The sequence below is a fragment of the Schistocerca serialis genome, chromosome 4 (assembly GCF_023864345.2).
Source record: "Schistocerca serialis cubense isolate TAMUIC-IGC-003099 chromosome 4, iqSchSeri2.2, whole genome shotgun sequence".
NCBI lineage: Eukaryota > Metazoa > Arthropoda > Insecta > Orthoptera > Acrididae > Schistocerca > Schistocerca serialis.
Window position 1 is genome coordinate 69,562,404 of NC_064641.1, and position 8,314 is coordinate 69,570,717.

Below are 8,314 nucleotides of genomic sequence, written 5' to 3' on the forward strand. Positions count from 1 at the left end.
GGAAAAGGTCGATATCGTGTTGATGTATGGCTATTGTGATCAAAATGCCCAACGCGCATCTGCTATTTATGCTGCTCGGTATCCTAGACGACATCATCCAAGTGTCCGGACCTTTCACCGGATAGTTACGTTATTTAAGGAAACAGGAAGTGTTCACCCACATGTGAAACGTCAACCACGACCTGCAATAAATGATGATGCCCAAGTAGGTGTTTTAGCTGCTGTCGCGGCTAATCCGCACATCAGTAGCAGACAAATTGCGCGAGAATCGGGAATCTCAAAAACGTCGGTGTTGAGAATGCTACATCATATCGATTGCACCCGTACCATATGTCTATGCACCAGGAATTGCATGGCAACGACTTTGAACGTCGTGTGCAGTTCTGCCACTGGGCAAAAGAGAAATTACGGGACGATGACAGATTTTTTGCACACGTTCTGTTTAGTGACGAAGCGTCATTTATCAACAGTGGTAACGTAAACCGGAATAATATGCACTATTGGGCAACGGAAAATACACAATGGCTGCGACAAATGAAACATCAGCGACCTTGGCGGGTTAACGTATGGTCCGGCATTATGGGAGGAAGGATAATTGGCCCCCATTTCATCGATGGCAATCTAAATGGTGCAATGTATGCTGATTTCCTACGTAATGTTCTACCGACGTTACTACAAGATGTTTCACTGCATGACAGAATGGCGATGTACTTCCAACATGATGGATGTCCGGCACATAGCTCGCGTGTGGTTGAACTGTATTGAATAGCATATTTCATGGCAGGTGAATTGGTCGTCGAAGCACCATACCACGGCCTGCATGTTCACCGGACCTGACGTTCCCGGTTTTCTTTCTGTGGGTAAAGTTCAAGGATATTTGCTATCGTGATCCACCGACAATGCCTGACAACATGCGTCAGCGCATTGTCTATGCATGTGCAAACATTACGAAATGCGAACTACTAGCTGTTGAGAGGAATGTCGTTACACGTATTGCCAAATGCATTGAGGTTGCCGGACATAATTTTAAGCATTTATTGCATTAATGTAATATTTACAGGTAATCACGCTGTAGCAGCATGCGTTCTCAGAAATGATAAGTTCACAAAGGTACATGTATCACATTGGAACAACCGAAATAAAATGTGCAAACGTACCTACGTTCTGTATTTTAATTTAAAAAACCTACCTGTTACCAACAGTTCGTCTAAAATTGTGAGCCATATGTTTGTGACTATTACAGCGCCATCTATCACAAAGCGAAAACAGTGGTCCAACTAAAACATTTATATTTCTTTATGTACTACACGGAGATGTAATAAAAATGGGGGTTCCTATTTAAAAAAACGCAGTTGATATCCGTTTGACCTATGGCAGTGCCATCTAGCGGGCCAACCAGAGCGCTGTCTGGTTTCCCCCTTCAAGATAGACAAGTTTCGTCCTTTGTAGTTTTTTCGTTTGACACTTATTTCGTGAGATATTTGGCCTGGTCACGATCAATGGACCACCCTGTATATGTCTGTTCTTTCGGAGCTATGCTCTGTAAATGTCCTTTTCAGGTTTGATTGCTTACTTTTACACATTGGCACCTGTTACAGGTAGCTAATCACTTTCTAACTCTCTTAGAAATGCTGTAGAAATATATATTTTCCTGAATCTTTTGAACACATTTTAATGACCCATATGTCTAAAAAACTTTCATGTGTGCATTTTACAAGAGTATCAGCGTGTTACTCTGGCCAACAAACTTTCCAGCTGTGACTATGTGAGCTATGCCATCGAAATTCTCTTAAATACCTGATAATACTGCTGAACGTTTTCATGCTCCTTCTTTCCTAAATAGCTTTTCACTAGTTTCCAGTTTTCATCATGATTTTTATTCCTTATAATTTGATTACAAATCCTTCTAATCCCTTTTTCGTGTTTTACTCCTATCATGTACATACTTCTGAAACTTTTCTCTCCATCTCCATTACCATTCACACCTTCAACCCCCCCCCCCCCCCCCCACTCTCCCCGCCAATTCAGATAAACTATCTTCCAATTTCATTTTCCTTTCATTTTATGTATTTTACTGTATAATCAAACTGTTGCAGGTAGGCTGCCCACCTTGTCATTCTACTGTTATATAACTTACACTCCTGGATATAACATAGAGTTGAAAATAATTGCTGAATTCCACAAACCCCAAACAATAGCCAGAATTTCCTTGTCTGTAACTATGCAATTCTTTTTTTTTAAGGTATTCAGCCTGCAAAGTAATTGAGTTCGGTTCTGTTTCCCCAACAACTATCTTCTCTTAGCTTAGGTGTACTACTAATCTGGAATGACTACTGCCTGCCATCAAACAAAATGGTAATATTGGAACACGTATGTATTCATTACCAGCGATGGCGAGGCATGACAGAATCTCTGACCAGAGAGTTATTTATCGTTGCTAGTCTGCGCTTGACCGCGCGAGAGTTCAGTAGTGTGTGGCGAGTGGGCAGAGAGAGTAGTCAGTTGGAGAGTAGTAGCAGTCTGGAGCAGTTGCATGTAGCGAGTGGACGGTTGTACTGAGCGGGCGTCGGCATGCGTCGACGGCGTGCTGTTCTTCCGAATCTGGTCAGGATTGTGGTGGACGATGTGTATTATTGTTGAAGGTAATGAAGCAGCATTGCGCTCAGCTAATAATGTATGGTAATTGTAATTAATTTGTTCAAGAAATGCCCCAATAATAATTTTTTATAAAGTAAATCTTTTAAAGAAAAGTAATCGTTTTAATTTAAAGAATTTTTACACCCTTTTGAAGAAAAAGCATTCATTTCAATTTAAAGAATATTTCCTATGCATTTCCTCCAAGAATCAAAATTAAATATACGCCAGCATTGCACGGAGCTGTGCCAAAAAATAAGAGCAGATATAGATGCAGTTTACTGAGGTAGGAATTTTGGTTTTTGTGTTAAGGTTTAATTCTTTCACAGGGCCGAAGGTCAGCGCTGCTGCCCCTATAAAATTTATCAGGTTTAATTATTGCTGTTGAGATGTTACATTCAGTTGATAGATCATTATTTAATTAGTATTATTGTGGGTTTAATGATCAATCATCTTAATGTTAATTTTGTGGGGAGTTTACATTTGGGCCATTATTATTCTTTAATTTTGCAAGGAGGTTACGCTTGGGTCATTTTTATTATTCAGTTTTGTGTGAAGACAACATTTGGCACATTTTTTTTTCATTAACATTGACTTTCAAATTTCTTGTGGGGAGGTTACAATATGAAAGATCAAAATATCAGGTTTGTGCAGTATTTCACTTTTACAATGTTGTTCCATTATCTCATCGAAAGCTACCTGACAGTCCAAATTCCACACCCATACTGTATTTTTCCGTAAAAGCTTGTTCAGATATGTCAGATCCAAGGACTATGTTTTTAGATATTTTCTATAAAAATTAGATAACCGAAAAAGACCATAATTCTTTCTTTGATCTTCATTTTGAAAATTTTACTATGGCTAAGATTTGATCACTCTCAGCCAAAATTCACTCTTCAGTAATGCTGTGCCCATGAAAATTTGATAGTCTCACACTACATTTACATTGTTCTAGTTGTAATGCCATTCCCCCTTTCTTAATTTCTCTCCAACTTAGCTTCAGTTTGGAACATTCTGTTATCATTTACCAAAATGTCATCCATAGAAATAGTCAGTTTTGGAAAAAATTCACTTTCGAAAACAAAGTGCAATGCCTGAAAAAATTCTGCCCCAGAAATTTTTAAGTCAGGTGCTACTACACAGTATTGAAAACATCTCCAATTATATGAGAATGGAAAGGATATTTTAATGCAATTTGATGGAATCCATAAGCAAATCGAAACTAGTCATATATTTAATATCTTCCAATTTATTTACTAATTCATGTCTCTTTTCGGGGTGATTTGTTTCCCCATCTAAAAATTTATTTTAGTATCTGGAGTCTGAAACAAGCCTTTCTCCCTCACACATTTTTGAGACTACTACTAACAGGTTACCATACCAATTACAACTTCTCTCTATTATTTTCCAAATTTACCTCGTCTGTAGTTCACCAGCCTTTTGCGGATTGGTACACCATAAGGATTGATAAAGAATGGATCATGTGGTCTCAGCTTCAGCTTACATTGGTAATACATCACCCTCCATAGTTTTTCATCAAGGATATCACAATAATCTTACAAAAAATTTGCTGCTTCCTTACTTACATTCTGAACATGCCTTGTATGTACCTAGGCCACTTCCCATCTAAAGCAAGTCGTGTTAATTGTGCATGTCATTTTACCAATAAGTGTAGTATGTGACCGACTATTATTGGCTCTTGTATTCTGATCCTTGTGTGGAAGGAGGAACAATTAATCATTTTGAAAGTGAAGTTAACAGAGGATAGTGACATCCTATTGCTTTTGATGCCTCAGGGTTCATATGCACAACACATTTCTGCAGAAAAATCTCTCGACGGGATAAAATTACCCTAGGTTATATTAATTTTCTACAAGGTTGAGATGTACTGTCCCTAATAGGAACCTAGTACTTTCGTCAATGAGAAGGCTATGGGACAAAAAACTTTGTGCATGTGTAAGCTTTTCTCTTTGCACAAGGTTATTAACTGCTTTGGAGTCACCAGAAGAAATACTTCTGTGCACTTGAAACAATGCCACCTTGTTGACATTGGTCGAAACTACACTGCCAGAACTTTTAGAACTTCCCAATTCACTCAAGATTTATTGTTGCAACAATGCATATGGAGTGCATGAACTGATAACATTTACAAATCAGTAGCACATGCGATTCTGCTGTACCACCTATCAATGCATGCTGCAAAACCCATTTTAGTACATGGTGTAGCCTCCATGGATGGCGATTCAGGCGCTGACTCTGGCTTTCAATCGATCAGAAAATGACAAGTACTACCCTGGGATGCATTATCCCACACCTGCTCAATCTTTTTCACATACTTCCATGCGAGTTGTTGATTGATTAGTCACATGAGTCACTAGTAGTAGGGTCCTAGCAATATAAGTGCAGTTTGTTAATGTGGGTTGCATACATTCTGGGGTAATCATAAAATCAGGGCAAACTGGATTGATTTGTGACATCAACCTATTGTTACACTAGTTGATTTATGAACCCCTGAAGGATGATTTATGACCCCCTGGAGATAATAAGTCCTTCTGAGAAATTCTGACTCTTCCCCCTCCTCCTCCCCCACCCCTTGGGGAAATCCCAAATCCTCCAACCTCCCTCTCGGCGATACAGGCACACTTTTGATATCAAATTAATTGACTAATTGATCAAAGTGATCAACCGATTACCCCTCCTGCTGCTGGGAAATCTCCCAGGCCTCCCCTCCCCTTCCCCACTTCTCACCTAGAAAAAATTGGCGGGATGACCGCTCAGTCTATGCAGAGCTGTTGATGTGGAAGGTGCAAGTGATATCACGTCCATCAAGTAAATCTCCTAATTATGCAATTAAACTGCTGCAGATTAGAGGCATCGTTTAATTGGAAAATTTCCTTGTGTGTGCTCATATTGGAGTGCAGGGATCATCTGAGGTAGCGCATAGTGTCACTACCAGAGGATGTCCCACCCATCACCCCCTCCCTCCCCAACCCTCCCAGAAAAAATTGACGGTAAAAATCGCTTAGCTGCTGGACTGGAAGGATACCATGACAGGAAATTCAGCTACATTGCAGAGGGTATAATAATATATTGTTTATTTATAAAATGCAGTTTGGAGGGATTTGCGAGAAAATCTCATCATTCTCTGTTGTTTTAGAAGATGCAGGTCTTGTAAAATACATCGAAAAGAAGTAATTAAACGCTCATTCTCTGCTAAGTTATTGGACTGGAAGGTGTAATTATTATCTTGTCCAGCGACTTCATGTCCTAATTACATAAATAAACCACTGCAGTTTGGAGGTGTTCCCTTGTTGGAAGATTTTCATATGTGTGTTCACCTTGACATGCAGGGATCGACTGAGCTAGTGCACAGTGCCACCACCAGAGGATGTCTCACCACCACACCACATGTCACCACACTCCCCACATATCCCAGAAAAAACTGGTGAAATTCAAATCAGTATCAATAATATATAGATCCATATTCTTTATTTAATCAGTTTCTGGGAGACAGGGCTCCCCCAAGTAGGTAGAGCTCATGTCTGGACCCCCACCTCCGTTTCCCCTAATATAACAACTGTAAGCATCAAGGATTGGAATGAAGTGCGGTATAGTGGCCGTCATTTGGAGTCTCTCGCACGTGTGTCTGCCGCCCGCACACTGCCAGATAGGTCGAAAACCTCCCAACGTCCTAATTACAGATCAAGATACTAAATACCACCGAACATGGACTGGATATCGGCCTCCTTCGACCTCGTGGCCCCAAACAAAGCATCAAGTGGCGACATTATGTTGATCGGGAAATTCCAGACTCACTTCCTGTCTCTGTCTCTCTCAAGAGAGAATGTGTATATGGACCAAAGTCTCAAAAACGTGCAGGTGGAAGTTTTCATCTCTCCTTAGAATGCTGTGTCCCTGTTGGACAATGTTGAGAACAATGGAAGAGCAGACGCATATTCGACATCAAAAACCTAGAGAAACAGTCCATTTGCACTACCCTATCAAATTTCTTGTTTAACAATTTATGGCAGTCAGATAGATCGTTTAAAACACTCACTACCACTTTACACTGATACTTCTTTGTAATAAAAACATTCATCAATGTCTGAGAATCACACACAAACATTTTGCAAATCAAGTAAGTAAATTTCCACCACAAATAGATCATAGTGCTAAATATATCTGAGGTTTGTATGCACCGATGTTTGATAGCGCAAGCACGCTCCTCCACCACAAAGATTCCACTAAAAATGCCTGGTGAAAAAATTGTACCGATCACACACAATGGCAATTACCAAGAGCATACCATCCATCGACTACTGAGAGCCGCGGCCGCACCACTGGCTGGGACAATGTGTCGTTCACAGGCTCCAGTCAGGAGAGACTTGAAAACGCATTGGCAGCTGCACGCCTATCCCCAACATCCACACACTGGCCCTACCAAATATTCAGAGGTCGGAGAGACTGTCACCAGACAGCTAACCTATCAGATTACATGGAGGAATTATCGTCCAATGCAAACACACATCACATTGAATTTCTCACGCAACAGGCACATCTGCTTCTGTTGCCACTCACCCAGCATATTGGTCACTTCTCCGTGACTTCTGGTCGACCGAAGCCTTGTGCCCAGTTATGACACTGGCAGCGGCACATTGCAAGACAAGCAGGCATGGCTAGGACATATAGTTCTAATTGCAATTCCACCCTAACATAGACTCTCCCCAGTTTAAAAAATCAATATCACCCAATCCGAGACAGGGTTGCTGTTGACCAAACACATCGAATCTCTCATGTGAAATGTAGATTTCTCCCTTTTATACGAGTTATTTCCGAAGAAAGAAGAAGTCGGGGTATACACGCGTTTTTCACATCGCTGAAGTATCGTTACTTGTTGTGAAAATCCGATAAAGTATGGCACAAGGTATATTTCCTCTAAGAATTCTCTCACCAGGTAAAAAAATCTCTTTGTAATCAGCTTAATATCTGTTATGTCGTGCATCACACGACTAGAATATTAAACTCATTTTTGGCTCATGACCGAGTGCTTAGATCTACCTCTGTCACAGGGTGCTTCCTCACTTTCAAACTCCGTTAAAACAACCACATACTTCGTCACATACGAAGTCTCTTAAGATAGCAGTACCGAGAAATAGTAAATATTAGGTTAATACTACATTTCACTTTATAAATTCGGTAATATAGCTGATTTATTTGATAGTCTTCTCTCCCTGTGTAGGTGGGAGGCTGAAATCTAGGTAAAAGATATCTCTGCAACGAAAAAACGCTTGATTACTGCTGAAACTCTCGAACCACATCCATGGCACTATAGCACTCACTTCCACTCATGCAGCAGTAGATCATTGGCATCAAATTGACAGGCTAATTAATTAAAATAATCATGAGAATTACTTTGCATGACAAGTAATTTTTTCCAGTAGTAAGATCAATTCGCCAGCTAGCTCAAATGGGAATCCCTGGAGGGAAGGCGATGTTCTTTTCGAGGAACACAGTTAAGAACCAACATTTGAAGATGACCACGAAAGGATTCTTCCACTGCCAACATACATTTTGCATAAGGACCACAAGGATAGGATACAAGAAGCTAGCGCTCATAAGGAGGCACATAGGGAGTCTTTTCCCCTTTCTCTATTTGCGAAAGGGATAGAAAAGGGAATGA